We start from the raw sequence: 15,304 nt of genomic DNA on the forward strand, positions 1-15,304 counted from the left end.
CAAAAGGCACAATGCCGAATTAAGTACAAGAAGACTGACTCTCCTTACTGTCTATGTTTTGAACCATTCCTGTGACACTAGTTATAGACTCCCATGCTTCACTCCAGTTTTACTGTATTCCTTGGACCTTCTTGTTGACGATGAAACACAGAAATAGCATCGGAATTAAATGCAAAAGGCACAATGCCGACTTAAGTAAAAGAAGTCCGACTCTTCTTACTGTCTATGGTTTGAACCATTCCTGTGACACTAATTATAGATTCCGATGCTTCACTCCAGGTTTACTGTATCCCTCTGACCTTCTTATTGACGATGAAACACAGAAATTGCATCGGAATTACATACAAAATGCAAACTGCCGACTTAAGTACTAGAAGACTGACTCCTACTAGAGTCTATGTATGAACCATTCCTGTGACACTAGTCATAGACTCCGATGCTTCACTTCAGGTTTACTGTATTCCTCCGACCGTCTTATTGACGACGAAAGACAGAAATTGCATCGGAATTAAATAGAGAATGCACAATGCAAACTTAAGTACAAGAAGACTGAATCTTCCAACTCTCTATGTTTTGAACCATTCCTGTGACATTAGTTATAGATTCCGATGTTTCACTTCAGGTTTACTGTATCCCTCTGACCTTCTTATTGATGATGAAACACAGAAATTGCATCAGAATTAAATTGGAATGGCACAATACCGACTTAAGTACAAGAAGACTGACTCTTCCTACTGTCTATGATTTGAACCATTCCTGTGACACTAGTTTTTTATTCCGATGCTTCACTTCAGGTTTACTGTATCCCTTGGCCCTTCTTAATGACGATGAAACACAGAAATGGCATCGGAATTAAATAGAAAAAGCACAATGCCGAATTAAGTACAAGAAGACTGACTCTTCTTACTGTCTATGTTTTGAACCATTCCTGTGACACTAGTTATAGACTCCGATGCTTCACTCCAGGTTTACTGTATCCCTTGGACCTTCTTATTGACGATGAAACACAGAAATAGCATCGGAATGAAATACAAAAGGCACAATGCCCACTTAAGTAAAACAAGTCTGACTCTTCTTACTGTCTATGGTTTGAACCATTCCTGTGACACTAGTTGTAGATTCCGATGCTTCACTCCAGGTTTACTGTATACCTTGGACCTTCTTATTGACGATGAAACACAGAAATTGCATCAGAATTAAATAGAAAAGGCACAATGATGACTTAAGTACAAGAAGACTGACTCTTCTTACTGACTATGTTTTGAACCATTCCTGTGACACTAGTTATAGATTACGATGCTTAACTTCAGTATTACTGTATCCCACTGATCTTCTTAGTGACGATGAGACACAGATATTGTATCGGAAATAAATACAAAAAGCAGAATGCCGACTAAAGTACAAGAATACTGACTCATCTTACTGTCTATGTTTTGAACCGTCCCTGGAACACTAGTTATAGATTCCGATGCTTCTCTCCAGGTTACTGTATCCCTTGGACCTTCGTATTGACGATGAAACACAGGAATTGAATCGGAATTAAATACAAAAGGCACAATACCGACATAAGTACAAGAAGACTGACTCTTCTTACTGACTATGTTTTGAACCATTCCAGTGACACTAGTTATAGATTCCAATGCTTCACTTCAGGTTTACAGTATCCATCAGACCTTCTTAATGACGATGAAACACAGAAATTGCATCAGAATTAAATGCAAAAGGCACAATGCCGAATTAAGTACAAGAAGACTGACTCTCCTTACTGTCTATGTTTTGAACCATTCCTGTGACACTAGTTATAGACTCCCATGCTTCACTCCAGTTTTACTGTATTCCTTGGACCTTCTTGTTGACGATGAAACACAGAAATAGCATCGGAATTAAATGCAAAAGGCACAATGCCGACTTAAGTAAAAGAAGTCCGACTCTTCTTACTGTCTATGGTTTGAACCATTCCTGTGACACTAATTATAGATTCCGATGCTTCACTCCAGGTTTACTGTATCCCTCTGACCTTCTTATTGACGATGAAACACAGAAATTGCATCGGAATTAAATACAAAAGGCACAATGCCGAATTAAGTACAAGAAGACTGACTCTTCTTACTGTCAATGTTTTCAACCGTCTCTGTGACTCTAGTTATACATTCCGATGCTTCACTCCAGGTTTGCTGTATCCCTTGGACCTTTTTATTGACGTTGAAACACAGACATTGCATCGGATTAAATACAAAAGGCACAACGCCGACTTAAGTACAAGAAGACTGACTCTTCTTACTGGTTATGTTTTGAACTATTCCTGTGACACTAGTTATAGATTACGATGCTTCGCTTCAGGTTTACTGTGTCCCTTGGACCTTCTTATTGACGATGAAACACAGAAATTGCATCGGAAGTAAATACAAAAGGCACAATGCCGAATTAAGTACAAGAAGACTGACTCTTCTTACTGTCAATGTGTTGAACCATTGCTGTGACACTAGTTATAGACTCCGATGCTTCACTCCAAGTTTACTGTATCCCTCTGACCTTCTTATTGACGATGAAACACAGTAATTGCTTCGGAATTAAATACAAAAGGCACAATGCCGGCTTAAGTACAAGAAGGCTGACTCTTCCTACTGTCTATGTTTTGAACCATTCCTGTGACACTAGTTATAGATTCCGATGCTTGACATCAGGTTTACTGTATCCCTTGGACCTTCTTATTGACGATGTAACACACAAATTGCATCGGAATTATATACAAAAGGCACATTGCCGACTTAAGTACAAGAAGACTGACTCTTCTTACTGACTATGTTTTGAACCATTCCTGTGACACTAGTTATAGATTACGATGCTTAACTTCAGGATTACTGTATCCCACTGATCTTCTTAGTGACGATGAAACACAGAAATTGAATCGGAAATAAATACAAAAAGCAGAATGCCGACTAAAGTACAAGAATACTGACTCATCTTACTGTCTATGTTTTGAACCGTCCCTGTGACACTAGTAATAGATTCCGATGCCTCACTTCAGGTTTACTGTATCAATGGGACCTTCTTATTGACGATGAAACACAGTAATTGCATCGGAATTAAATACAAAAGGCACAATGCCCACTTAAGTAAAACAAGTCTGACTCTTCTTACTGTCTATGGTTTGAACCATTCCTGTGACACTAGTTGTAGATTCTGATGCTTCACTCCAGGTTTACTGTATACCTTGGACCTTCTTATTCACTATGAAACACAGAAATTGCATCGGAATTAAATACAAAAGGCACAATGCCGACTTAAGTACAAGAAGACTGACTCTTCTTACTGTCTATGTTTTGAACCATTCCTGTGACTCTAGTTATAGATTCCGATGCTTCACTTCAGGTTTACTGTATCCCTCTGACCTTCTTATTGACGATGAAACACAGAAATTGCATCGGAATTAAATACAAAAGGCACAATGCCGACTTAAGTACAAGAAGGCTGACTCTTCCAACTGTCTATGTTTTAAACCATTCCTGTGCCACTAGTTATAGATTCCGATGCTTCACTTCACGTTTACTGTATCCCTTGGACCTTCTTGTTGACGATGAAACACAGAAATTGCATCGGAAGTAAATACAAAAGGCACAATGCCGACTTATGTACACGAATACTGACTCATCTTACTTTCTATGTTTTGAACCGTCCCTGTGACACTAGTTATAGATTCCGATGCTTCACTCCAGAATTACTGTATCCCTTGGACCTTCTTATTGACGATGAAACACAGAAATTGCATCGGAATTAAATACAAAAGGCACAATGCCGGCCTAACTACAAGAAGACTGACTCTTCTTACTGACTATGTTTTCAACTATTCCTGTGACACTAGTTATAGATTACGATGCTTCGCTTCAGGTTTACTGTATCCCTCTGACCTTCTTATTGACGATGAATTACAGAAATTGCATCGGAATTAAATACAAAAGGCACAAAGCCGAATTAAGTACAAGAAGACTGACTCTTCTTACTGTCAATGTGTTGAACCATTGCTGTGGCACTAGTTATAGACTCCGATGCTTCCCTCCAAGTTCACTGTATCCCTTTGACCTTCTTATTGACGATGAAACACAGAAATTGCTTCGGAATTAAATACAAAAGGCACAATGCCGACTTAAGTAAAAGAAGACTGACTCTTCCTACGGTCTATGTTTTGAACCATTCCTGTGACACTAGTTATAGATTCCGATGCTTCACTTCAGGTAATACTGTATCCCTGTGACCTTCTTATTGACGATGAAACACAGAAATTGCATCAGAATTAAATACAAAAGGCATAATACCGACTTAAGTACAAGAAGACTGACTCTTCTTACTGACTATGTTTTGAACCATTCCAGTGACACTAGTTATAGATTCCGATGCTTCACATCAGGTTTACTGTATCCCTCTGACCGTCTTATTGACGATGAAGCACAGAAATTGCATCGGAATTAAATACAAAAGGCACAATGCCGAATTAAGTACAAGAAGACTGACTCTTCTTACTGTCAATGTTTTCAACCGTCTCTGTGACTCTAGTTATACATTCCGATGCTTCACTCCAGGTTTGCTGTATCCCTTGGACCTTTTTATTGACGTTGAAACACAGACATTGCATCGGATTAAATACAAAAGGCACAACGCCGACTTAAGTACAAGAAGACTGACTCTTCTTACTGGTTATGTTTTGAACTATTCCTGTGACACTAGTTATAGATTCCGATGCTTCACTTCAGGTAATACTCTATCCCTGTGACCTTCTTATTGACGATGAAACACAGAAATTGCATCAGAATTAAATACAAAAGGCATAATACCGACTTAAGTACAAGAAGACTGACTCTTATTCCTGACTAAATATTGATCCATTCCTGTGACACTAGTCACAGATTCCGATGCTTAACTTCAGGTTTACTGTATCCCTCTGGCCTTCTTATTGACGATGAAACACAGAATTGCACCGGAATTAAATACAAAAGGCACAATGCCGAATTAAGTACTAGAAGACTGCTTCTTCTTACTGTCTATGTTTTGAACCATCCCTGTGACACTAGTTATTGATTCTGATGCATCACTCCAGGTTTACTGTATCCCTCTGACCTTCATATTGACGATGAAACACAGAAATTGCATCGGAATTAAATAGAAAAGGCACAATACCGACTTAAGTACAAGAAGACTGACTCTTCCTTCTGTCTATGTTTTCAACCATTCCTGTGACACTAGTTTTTTATTCAGATGCTTCACTTGAGGTTTACTGTATCCCTCGGACCTTCTTATAGACGATGAAACACAGAAATTGCATCGGATTAAATACAAAAGGCACAATGCCGACTTAAGTGCAAGAAGACTGAATCTTCCAACTCTCTATGATTTGAACCATTCCTGTGACACTAGTTATAGATTCCGATGCTTCCGTTCAGATTTACTGTATCCCTCTGACCTTCTTATAGACGATGAAACACAGAAATTTCATCGAAATTAAATAGAAAAGGCACAATACCGACTTAAGTACAAGAAGACTGACTCTTCCTACTGTCTATGTTTTGAACCATTCCTGTGACACTAGTTGTAGATTCCGATGCTTGACATCAGGTTTATTGTATCCCTTGGACCTTCTTATTGACGACGTAACACACAAATTGCATCGGAATTATATACAAAAGGCACATTGCCGACTTAAGTACAAGAAGACTGACTCTTCTTACTGACTATGTTTTGAACCATTCCTGTGACACTAATTATAGATTACGATGCTTAACTTAAGGATTACTGTATCCCACTGATCTTCTTAGTGACGATGAGACACAGAAATTGTATCGGAAATAAATACAAAAAGCAGAATGCCGACTAAAGTACAAGAATACTGACTCATCTTACTGTCTATGTTTTGAACCGTCCCTGTAACACTAGTTATAGATTCCGATGCTTCACTCCAGGTTACTGTATCCCTTGGACCTTCGTATTGACGATGAAACACAGGAATTAAATCGGAATTAAATACAAAAGGCACAATACCGACATAAGTACAAGAAGACTGACTCTGCTTACTGACTATGTTTTGAACCATTCCAGTGACACTAGTTATAGATTCCGATGCTTCACATCAGGTTTACTGTATCCCTCTGACCGTCTTATTGACGATGAAACACAGAAATTGCATCGGAATTAAATACAAAAGGCACAATGCCGAATTAAGTACAAGATGACTGACTCTTCTTACTGTCTATGCTTTGAACCATCCCTGTGACACTAGTTATAGATTCCAATGCTTCACACTAGGTTTAATGTATCCCTATGACCTTCTTATGGACGATGAAACACAGAAATTGCATCGGAATTAAATACAATAGGCACAATGCCGACTTAACTACAAGAAGACTGACTGTTCCTACTGTCTATGTTTTGAACCACTCCTGTGACACTAGTCATAAATTCCGATGCTTCACTACAGGTTTACTGTATCCCTTGGACCTTCTTATAGACGATGAAACTCAGAAATTGCATCGGAATTAAATACAAAAGGCACAATACCGAATTAAGTACAAGAAGACTGACTCCTCTTACTGTCTATGATTGAACCTTTCCTGTGACACTAGTTATAGACTCCGATGCTTCACTCCAGGTTTACTGTATCCCTTGGACCTTCTTCTTGACGATGAAACACAGAAATTGCATCGGAATTAAATACAAAAGACACCATGCCGACTTAAAAACAAGAAGACTGACTCTTCTTACTGACTATGTTTTGAACAATACCTGTGGCACTAGTCATAGATTCCAATGCTTAACCTCAGGATTACTGTATCCCTTGGACCTTCTTATTGACGATGAAACACAGAAATTGCATCGGAATTAAATACAAAAGGCACAATGCCGACTTAAGTAAAAGAAGACTGACTCTTCTTACTGACTATGTTTGAACCATTCCTGTGACACTAGTTATTGATTCCGATGCTTCATTTCATGTTTACTGTATTCCTCTGACCTTCGTATTGACGATGAAACACAGAAATTGCATCGGAATTAAATACAATAGGCACAATGCCGACTTAAGTACAAGAAGACTGACTCTTCTTACTGACTATGTTTGAACCATTCCTGTGACACTAGTTATTGATTCCGATGCTTCATTTCATGTTTACCGTATTCCTCTGACCTTCGTATTGACGATGAAACACAGAAATTGCATCGGAATTAAATACAAAAGGCACAATGCCGAATTAAGTACAAGAAGACTGACTCCTCTTACTGTCTATGTTTGAACCTTTCCTGTGACACTAGTTATAGACTCCGATGCTTCACTCCAGGTTTACTGTATCCCTTGGACCTTCCTCTTGACGATGAAACACAGAAATTGCATCGGAATTACATACAAAAGGCAAACCGCCGACTTAAGTACAAGGAGACTGACTCTTCCTACTGGCTGTGTTTGAACCATTCCTGTGACACTAGTCATAGATTCCGATGCTTCACTTCAGGTTTACTGTATCAATTGGACCTTCTTATTGACGATGAAACACAGAAATTGCATCGGAACTAAACACAAAAGGCGCAATACCGACTTAAGTACAAGATGACTAACTCTTCTTACTGACTATGTTTTGAACCATTCCTGTGACACTAGTCATAGATTCCGATGCTTCACTTCAGGTTTACTTATCCCTCCGACCGTCGTATTGACGACGAAACACAGAAATTGCATCGGAATTAAATAGAGAATGCACAATGCCGACTTAAGTACAAGAAGACTGAATCTTGCAACTCTCTATGTTTTGAACCATTCCTGTGACACTAGTTATAGATTCGGATGCTTCACTTCGGGTTTCTGTTCCCCTCGGACCTTCTTATTGACGATGAAACACAGAAATTGCATCAGAAATGAATTGGTAGGCACAATACCGACTTAAGTACAAGAAGACTGACTCTTCCTACTGTCTATGCTTTGAACCATTCATGTGACACTAGTTTTTTATTCTGATGCTTTACTTCAGGTTTACTGTATCCCTTCGCGCTTCTTATTGACGATGAAACACAGAAATTGCATCGGAATTAAATAGAAAAAGCACAATGCCGAATTAAGTACAAGAAGACTGACTCTTCTTACTGTCTATGTTTTGAACCATTCCTGTGACACTAGTTATAGACTCCGATGCTTCACTCCAGGTTTACTGTATATCTTGGACCTTCTTATTGACGATGAAACACAGAAATAGCAACGGAATTAAATACAAAAGGCACAATGCCCACTTAAGTAAAAGAAGTCTGACTCTTCTTACTGTCTATGGTTTAAACCATTCTTGTCACACTAGTTGTAGATTCCGATCCTTCACTCCAGGTTTACTGTATACCTTGGACCTTCTTATTGACGATGAAACACAGAAATTGCAGCAGAATTAAATACAAAAGGCACAATGATGACTTAAGTACAGGAATACTGACTCATCTTACTGTCTATGTTTTGAACCGTCTCTCTGACACTAGTTATACATTCCGATGCTTCACTCCAGGTTTTCTGTATCCCTTGGACCTTCTTATTGACGTTGAAACACAGACATTGCATCGGAATTAAATACAAAAGGCACAACGCCGACTTAAGTACAAGAAGACTGACTCCTCTTACTGACTATGTTTTGAACCATTTCTGTGACACTAGTTATAGATTCCGATGCTGCACTTCAGGTTTACTGTATCCCTATGACCTTCTTATTGACGATGAAACACAGATATTGCATCGGAATTAAATACAAAAGGCACAATGCCGAATTAAGTACAAGAAGACTGACTCTTCTTACTGTCTATGTGTTGAACCATTCCTGTGACACTAGTTATAGATTCCGATGCTTCACTTCAGGTTTACTGTATCCCTCTGACCTTCTTATTGACGATGAAACACAGAAATTGCATCGGCAATAAATACAAAAGGCACAATGCCGACTTAAGTACAAGAAGACTGACTCTTCCGACTGTCTATGTTTTGAACCATTCCTGTGACACTCTTTATAGATTCTGATGCTTCACTCCAGGTTTACTGTGTCCCTTGGACCTTCTTATAGACGATGAAACACAGAAATTGCATCGGAATTAAATACAATAGGCACAATGCCGACTTAATTACAAGAAGACTGACTCTTCCCACTGTTTAAGTTTGAACCATTCCTGTGACACTAGTTATAGATTCCGATGCTTGACTTCAGGTTTACTGTATCCCTTGGACCTTCTTATTCACGATGAAACACAGAAATTCTATCGGAATTAAATACAAAAGGCACAATACCGACTTAAGTACAAGAAGACTGACTCTTCTTACTGACTATGTTTTGAACAATACCTGTGGCACTAGTCATAGATTCCGATGCTTAACTTCAGGATTACTCTATCCCTTGGACCTTCTTATTGACGATGAAACACAGAAATTTCATCGGAATTAAATACAAAAGGCACAATGCCGACTTAAGTACAAGAAGACTGACTCTTCTTACTGACTATGCTTTGAACCATTCCTGTGACACTAGTTATTGATTCCGATGCTTCATTTCATGTTTACTGTATTCCTCTGACCCTCTTATTGACGATGAAACACAGAAATTGCATCGGAATTAAATACAAAAGGCACAATGCCGAATTAAGTACAAGAAGACTGACTCTTCTTACTGTCTATGTTTGAACCTTTCCTGAGACAATAGTTATAGACTCCGATGCTTCACTCCAGGTTTACTGTATCCCTTGGACCTTCTTCTTGACGATGAAACACAGAAATTGCATCGGAATAACATACAAAAGGCAGACTGCCGACTTAAGTACAAGAAGACTGACTCTTCCTACTGTCTATGTTTGAACCATTCCTGTGACACTAGTCATAGATTCCGATGCTTTACTTCAGGTTTACTGTATCAATTGGACCCTCTTATTGACGATGAAACACAGAAATTGCATCGGAATTAAATACAAAAGGCACAATGCCGGCCTAACTACAAGAAGACTGACTCTTCTTACTGACTATGTTTTCAACTATTCCTGTGACACTAGTTATAGATTACGATGCTTCGCTTCAGGTTTACTGTATCCCTCTGACCTTCTTATTGACGATGAATTACAGAAATTGCATCGGAATTAAATACAAAAGGCACAAAGCCGAATTAAGTACAAGAAGACTGACTCTTCTTACTGTCAATGTGTTGAACCATTGCTGTGGCACTAGTTATAGACTCCGATGCTTCCCTCCAAGTTCACTGTATCCCTTTGACCTTCTTATTGACGATGAAACACAGAAATTGCTTCGGAATTAAATACAAAAGGCACAATGCCGACTTAAGTAAAAGAAGACTGACTCTTCCTACGGTCTATGTTTTGAACCATTCCTGTGACACTAGTTATAGATTCCGATGCTTCACTTCAGGTAATACTGTATCCCTGTGACCTTCTTATTGACGATGAAACACAGAAATTGCATCAGAATTAAATACAAAAGGCATAATACCGACTTAAGTACAAGAAGACTGACCCTTCTTACTGACTATGTTTTGAACCATTCCAGTGACACTAGTTATAGATTCCGATGCTTCACATCAGGTTTACTGTATCCCTCTGACCGTCTTATTGACGATGAAGCACAGAAATTGCATCGGAATTAAATACAAAAGGCACAATGCCGAATTAAGTACAAGAAGACTGACTCTTCTTACTGTCAATGTTTTCAACCGTCTCTGTGACTCTAGTTATACATTCCGATGCTTCACTCCAGGTTTGCTGTATCCCCTGGACCTTTTTATTGACGTTGAAACACAGACATTGCATCGGATTAAATACAAAAGGCACAACGCCGACTTAAGTACAAGAAGACTGACTCTTCTTACTGGTTATGTTTTGAACTATTCCTGTGACACTAGTTATAGATTACGATGCTTCGCTTCAGGTTTACTGTGTCCCTTGGACCTTCTTATTGACGATGAAACACAGAAATTGCATCGGAAGTAAATACAAAAGGCACAATGCCGAATTAAGTACAAGAAGACTGACTCTTCCTACTGTCTATGTTTTGAACCATTCCTGTGACACTAGTTATAGATTCCGATGCTTGACATCAGGTTTACTGTATCCCTTGGACCTTCTTATTGACGATGTAACACACAAATTGCATCGGAATTATATACAAAAGGCACATTGCCGACTTAAGTACAAGAAGACTGACTCTTCTTACTGACTATGTTTTGAACCATTCCTGTGACACTAGTTATAGATTACGATGCTTAACTTCAGGATTACTGTATCCCACTGATCTTCTTAGTGACGATGAAACACAGAAATTGAATCGGAAATAAATACAAAAAGCAGAATGCCGACTAAAGTACAAGAATACTGACTCATCTTACTGTCTATGTTTTGAACCGTCCCTGTGACACTAGTTATAGATTCCGATGCCTCACTTCAGGTTTACTGTATCAATGGGACCTTCTTATTGACGATGAAACACAGTAATTGCATCGGAATTAAATACAAAAGGCACAATGCCCACTTAAGTAAAACAAGTCTGACTCTTCTTACTGTCTATGGTTTGAACCATTCCTGTGACACTAGTTGTAGATTCTGATGCTTCACTCCAGGTTTACTGTATACCTTGGACCTTCTTATTCACTATGAAACACAGAAATTGCATCGGAATTAAATACAAAAGGCACAATGCCGACTTAAGTACAAGAAGACTGACTCTTCTTACTGTCTATGTTTTGAACCATTCCTGTGACTCTAGTTATAGATTCCGATGCTTCACTTCAGGTTTACTGTATCCCTCTGACCTTCTTATTGACGATGAAACACAGAAATTGCATCGGAATTAAATACAAAAGGCACAATGCCGACTTAAGTACAAGAAGGCTGACTCTTCCAACTGTCTATGTTTTAACCCATTCCTGTGCCACTAGTTATAGATTCCGATGCTTCACTTCACGTTTACTGTATCCCTTGGACCTTCTTGTTGACGATGAAACACAGAAATTGCATCGGAAGTAAATACAAAAGGCACAATGCCGACTTATGTACACGAATACTGACTCATCTTACTTTCTATGTTTTGAACCGTCCCTGTGACACTAGTTATAGATTCCGATGCTACACTCCAGAATTACTGTATCCCTTGGACCTTCTTATTGACGATGAAACACAGAAATTGCATCGGAATTAAATACAAAAGGCACAATGCCGGCCTAACTACAAGAAGACTGACTCTTCTTACTGACTATGTTTTCAACTATTCCTGTGACACTAGTTATAGATTACGATGCTTCGCTTCAGGTTTACTGTATCCCTCTGACCTTCTTATTGACGATGAATTACAGAAATTGCATCGGAATTAAATACAAAAGGCACAAAGCCGAATTAAGTACAAGAAGACTGACTCTTCTTACTGTCAATGTGTTGAACCATTGCTGTGGCACTAGTTATAGACTCCGATGCTTCCCTCCAAGTTCACTGTATCCCTTTGACCTTCTAATTGACGATGAAACACAGAAATTGCTTCGGAATTAAATACAAAAGGCACAATGCCGACTTAAGTAAAAGAAGACTGACTCTTCCTACGGTCTATGTTTTGAACCATTCCTGTGACACTAGTTATAGATTCCGATGCTTCACTTCAGGTAATACTCTATCCCTGTGACCTTCTTATTGACGATGAAACACAGAAATTGCATCAGAATTAAATACAAAAGGCATAATACCGACTTAAGTACAAGAAGACTGACTCTTATTCCTGACTAAATATTGATCCATTCCTGTGACACTAGTCACAGATTCCGATGCTTAACTTCAGGTTTACTGTATCCCTCTGGCCTTCTTATTGACGATGAAACACAGAATTGCACCGGAATTAAATACAAAAGGCACAATGCCGAATTAAGTACTAGAAGACTGCTTCTTCTTACTGTCTATGTTTTGAACCATCCCTGTGACACTAGTTATTGATTCTGATGCATCACTCCAGGTTTACTGTATCCCTCTGACCTTCATATTGACGATGAAACACAGAAATTGCATCGGAATTAAATAGAAAAGGCACAATACCGACTTAAGTACAAGAAGACTGACTCTTCCTACTGTCTATGTTTTGAACCATTCCTGTGACACTAGTTGTAGATTCCGATGCTTGACATCAGGTTTATTGTATCCCTTGGACCTTCTTATTGACGACGTAACACACAAATTGCATCGGAATTATATACAAAAGGCACATTGCCGACTTAAGTACAAGAAGACTGACTCTTCTTACTGACTATGTTTTGAACCATTCCTGTGACACTAATTATAGATTACGATGCTTAACTTAAGGATTACTGTATCCCACTGATCTTCTTAGTGACGATGAGACACAGAAATTGTATCGGAAATAAATACAAAAAGCAGAATGCCGACTAAAGTACAAGAATACTGACTCATCTTACTGTCTATGTTTTGAACCGTCCCTGTAACACTAGTTATAGATTCCGATGCTTCACTCCAGGTTACTGTATCCCTTGGACCTTCGTATTGACGATGAAACACAGGAATTAAATCGGAATTAAATACAAAAGGCACAATACCGACATAAGTACAAGAAGACTGACTCTGCTTACTGACTATGTTTTGAACCATTCCAGTGACACTAGTTATAGATTCCGATGCTTCACATCAGGTTTACTGTATCCCTCTGACCGTCTTATTGACGATGAAACACAGAAATTGCATCGGAATTAAATACAAAAGGCACAATGCCGAATTAAGTACAAGATGACTGACTCTTCTTACTGTCTATGCTTTGAACCATCCCTGTGCACTAGTTATAGATTCCAATGCTTCACACTAGGTTTAATGTATCCCTATGACCTTCTTATGGACGATGAAACACAGAAATTGCATCGGAATTAAATACAATAGGCACAATGCCGACTTAACTACAAGAAGACTGACTGTTCCTACTGTCTATGTTTTGAACCACTCCTGTGACACTAGTCATAAATTCCGATGCTTCACTACAGGTTTACTGTATCCCTTGGACCTTCTTATAGACGATGAAACTCAGAAATTGCATCGGAATTAAATACAAAAGGCACAATACCGAATTAAGTACAAGAAGACAGACTCCTCTTACTGTCTATGATTGAACCTTTCCTGTGACACTAGTTATAGACTCCGATGCTTCACTCCAGGTTTACTGTATCCCTTGGACCTTCTTCATGACGATGAAACACAGAAATTGCATCGGAATTAAATACAAAAGACACCATGCCGACTTAAAAACAAGAAGACTGACTCTTCTTACTGACTATGTTTTGAACAATACCTGTGGCACTAGTCATAGATTCCAATGCTTAACCTCAGGATTACTGTATCCCTTGGACCTTCTTATTGACGATGAAACACAGAAATTGCATCGGAATTAAATACAAAAGGCACAATGCCGACTTAAGTAAAAGAAGACTGACTCTTCTTACTGACTATGTTTGAACCATTCCTGTGACACTAGTTATTGATTCCGATGCTTCATTTCATGTTTACTGTATTCCTCTGACCTTCGTATTGACGATGAAACACAGAAATTGCATCGGAATTAAATACAATAGGCACAATGCCGACTTAAGTACAAGAAGACTGACTCTTCTTACTGACTATGTTTGAACCATTCCTGTGACACTAGTTATTGATTCCGATGCTTCATTTCATGTTTACCGTATTCCTCTGACCTTCGTATTGACGATGAAACACAGAAATTGCATCGGAATTAAATACAAAAGGCACAATGCCGAATTAAGTACAAGAAGACTGACTCCTCTTACTGTCTATGTTTGAACCTTTCCTGTGACACTAGTTATAGACTCCGATGCTTCACTCCAGGTTTACTGTATCCCTTGGACCTTCCTCTTGACGATGAAACACAGAAATTGCATCGGAATTACATACAAAAGGCAAACCGCCGACTTAAGTACAAGGAGACTGACTCTTCCTACTGGCTGTGTTTGAACCATTCCTGTGACACTAGTCATAGATTCCGATGCTTCACTTCAGGTTTACTGTATCAATTGGACCTTCTTATTGACGATGAAACACAGAAATTGCATCGGAACTAAACACAAAAGGCGCAATACCGACTTAAGTACAAGATGACTAACTCTTCTTACTGACTATGTTTTGAACCATTCCTGTGACACTAGTCATAGATTCCGATGCTTCACTTCAGGTTTACTTATCCCTCCGACCGTCGTATTGACGACGAAACACAGAAATTGCATCGGAATTAAATAGAGAATGCACAATGCCGACT

Source organism: Schistocerca piceifrons, chromosome 9 (genome assembly GCF_021461385.2).
Source record: "Schistocerca piceifrons isolate TAMUIC-IGC-003096 chromosome 9, iqSchPice1.1, whole genome shotgun sequence".
Lineage (NCBI taxonomy): Eukaryota > Metazoa > Arthropoda > Insecta > Orthoptera > Acrididae > Schistocerca > Schistocerca piceifrons.